The sequence below is a fragment of the Vicia villosa genome, linkage group LG4 (genome assembly GCF_029867415.1).
Source record: "Vicia villosa cultivar HV-30 ecotype Madison, WI linkage group LG4, Vvil1.0, whole genome shotgun sequence".
Lineage (NCBI taxonomy): Eukaryota > Viridiplantae > Streptophyta > Magnoliopsida > Fabales > Fabaceae > Vicia > Vicia villosa.
Window position 1 is genome coordinate 115,462,709 of NC_081183.1, and position 3,757 is coordinate 115,466,465.

Below are 3,757 nucleotides of genomic sequence, written 5' to 3' on the forward strand. Positions count from 1 at the left end.
TAGCAAGGAGCTACATTTGCCAAATGCTGGTCGAAGTGTCTGCGACCACTTTCAGTTTTGTAATAACTTTGGTCAGCTTCAATATTCTCCACTATACCATCTGACCTCCAAATAGCCACACGCTGATGTAAGGTGGAAGGAACTGCCCCAATACCATGGATCCATTCTCGACCCAACAGCAGTTTAAAATTTGCCTGCGATGCAATCACCATGAAGACAGTTGACCTGACAGACGAACCAACAGCTAGTTTTACTTGAATTACTCCAAGTATTCCACTTGTCTTGCCCTCATAATTTGACAGTACCATATTATGGGGTCTTAAGTCCTTATCCGACTTTCCCACTTTCTGAAGTGAAGAATAGGGCATTAAGTTTACAGTAGCCCCACCATCGACAAACACTTTGTTTATTGGAACACCATCCACTTTCGCCCTTATGAATAAAGGCTTCAAATGATACATCATTCCTCGACCTGGCCTCTCAAACACAGCCTTTTGCTCTTCTACCACTCCTTTTCCCATCACGTAGTAACAAACAGGTGTTTCTTCCACATTCTCGTCAGGAAGAAAATCATCTTCATTTTCAGATACCTCAGAGATTCTGTCGAACTCAGCCGGGAGTACAGAAACAATCCCACAGTCGATTAGCAATTCATCTGACTCTATGTCAAAGTTATCATCGACTTCTTCGTCTGACAATGGAGAATACTCAGGCTCTTTTTCTGTATTTGGGATTGTAGCATCGTCGTTGACCAATTCTTTGATCAATTTCTTTCCTAGGATCATCCCAGCAGCTAATCTTTCATTTGCTATTTTAGCCTGCTCCTCAGTCAACTTCCTATGAAAGGGTTTTGACTGATAGTGAGAAAATCCTGCCTGCACCATTTTTGAACCCTCTTGTCCATTCTTGTGGCTTCTTTGGTAACGCCTCCATTGCGTTCGAGTCATGGGGTTCTTTCCTTTTTAGTTTGGAGATATGTAATCTTTTCTTTTAGATCCACTATCAGTCCAAGAACCTTCAGCATTGGTTCCATCGCCTTGAATCTGCCATTCTGGACGTTTACCTCTGAAGTTAATGGGTTTCACCCATTTGTCTTCAGGGACATCCGTCTTGGGACGGAAAGTCCTTGGTTTTTCAAACATCTTCCTGTATTCTCCAGCCTTTCGGCCACTGTTTTCTCCTGTATACATGAATTGACGATTCTTGCCTCGACGAGGGTCGAACCTCACTTTGTTTGCAGCATCGAAATTGAAAACAGCATCACACCTTGGACATAATCCAACTTGAGAGTTGTTATTGTGGCATCTCTCCAGGAATTTCAAAAGACTTTCTTTTGGTTCAGGATAAACCATGTTTAAAACTTTGCCATCAGTAGCACCGTTTTGCTTTCTAACGAAACCATCAGTAGTCTCGACCATCATCACATCAGCAAGCTCAGTATAGTGAGCCTCTTCGACTTGCAAAGGATCAGTATCAACTTGCATTGATGACTTTGGCTTTTCTCCAAACTGTAACCTTCCTTCTTTCAAAGCTTTTTGCACTAAATCCCTGAAAAGGACACATTGAGAAGTTTTATGACCCAAGAAATTATGAAATTTACAAAATCCTCTTTTTTTCTTTTGTTCAAGAGGAGGATTTTTAAGTCCCGGGGGTACTATGATTTGCCCATCAGAAACCAACAAATCAAATATTTCATCACATTTCGTTATATCAAATGAATACGTTTTACTAGAAAATTTTTCATTCTTACTTTCAACCAGATTTTTATCTTTTGAAGGTTTAAGCAATTTACAGATATATGGTGGCCCTGGTTTTAATTCAGCCACGTTGACCTCTCCCTCTTCGTATTCACTGTCGCTATTAGAGTCGAACTCACTTGTAGTAACATAAGCTATTTTTTCTTTCTTATGATACTTATTAGCCCTAGCCTTTTCAGCCTTCAGCCTTTCGACCTGGCGTACCCTATCTGCCAGTTGTGCCATATCTCTCAAATGTTGGGTGTCTAATTTCTTCCTTATGGAATAATCTAACCCACCTGCAGCCATTTCGACTAACTCATGTTCAGGAATTTGTGTAAAACATCTAGCTTTCAGTAACCTAAAACGGTTTAGATAGTCATCGACTGGTTCTGTACCCTTTCGTCTAACTCCTGCTAATTCTTTCAAGCTAATTTTCGACTGCCCCATATAAAATTGTTCATGAAACAATCGTTCTAATTGGTTCCATGAGAACAAAGATTGGGGAGATAAGGTCGTGAACCAAGTAAATGCATTTTTCGTTAAAGAACTTGGAAAATACGTCATCTTTAGATTTTCATTGTTTGCTATTTCTCCAGCCTCTGTCTGGAACCTAACAATATGTTCGACCGTCGACTCGCCAGTCTCACCAGCAAATTTGGTGAATTTTGGGACTTTCCACCCCCTAGGCAATTCTGTCTGCCTTACATATTCTGACAACGGGGAAACGAAATTTGGTCTATGCAAACCTACATTTATTCCATTCTGAACTAAAATTTGTTCGACCACATTAGAGATATTATTGTGCCCAATATTGGCATCTTGCTGGATGTTCCTAAGAACCTGGTCAGCATCTTGATGCCTTTGTACTATTCTAGGGATCTCTGGCTCAATTTGATCTCCTTGTCCTATAGGTTCGACCCCTCTCACATTCGACCCTTGAGTAGTCGAAAGGTTTGGTTGTGGGGGCGCTCCAAAGAAATCTGCAATTCTGGCCATTTGTCCCGCCAATATTTCATAACTTTGATTTGTGTTATTAATCATGGGAGTAAAAACAGTTCCCATTTGTTGAGTAAGGGCATTCACCATTTCATGATTACTTTCGTCCATTTGTTGTCGAATTGACAACATTGACGTAGTACTTAAAGATGGCAAAACCTGGTGATTATATCCTATGCCTATAGGTCGACCCCCTGGATTTGATGTGCTTGTAGCCATCATGCTGTCAGAATATAATGAAGGATTTGTATGCAAACCTTGCATCATAGACGTGGGCATTCCAAACTGAGGGGTAAAACCTGGTGGAGGCATCATTCCATGAAACGGCGGTCGTAATGGATTCAACGGTGACCGTACATTCGTTGGTGATGATACCATTATTGCTGTCGTCGATCCACCAGTATTTGTTGCTCCAACTGGGGACGAATCTGCGGCATTTTGTGGTGTTCCTCCGGTCAGAACACCTCATTGATTTCCAGAAAGATCAGAATTATTTGTATTAACTTCCGCCATGTTAGTTAATTTCCGACCACTTCTTAATATCATTCATAACTAAAGAAAAAATAAAGAACAATCGACGGGTCCCACTGGGCGTGCCAATTTGTTTACCCAGAAAAATGGTAAACAAGCGCTAGTTTCCTTTTTAAAGGTTACTTTGCGGAGTCAACTAGAATACTCCAGGACTGATTGCTTTATTTTGTTATGTTATGTGTATCTGATTTGTATTAAATGTAAAATAGTGACTTTAACGTAAAAGTAAACACTGAAATTAAAGGCTTTAAAGTAAATCAAAGCAATAAAAAAGAAGGCAGTAAATGTGCACTGAAAAATAAAATGTAATGTAAAATGATTGCATTTAATTAAACTGGTACGCATACATACATTCCAAAGTTGCACTCGTTACTCATTGCGCAGAGATTTGAGTTTACTCGTGTTTATGTAGAAAATGCGGACCTCTAACTATTCCTATGAAACTTGCTTAAATAGAAAAATAAAATAACTACTACTAACGGTCGACTGGC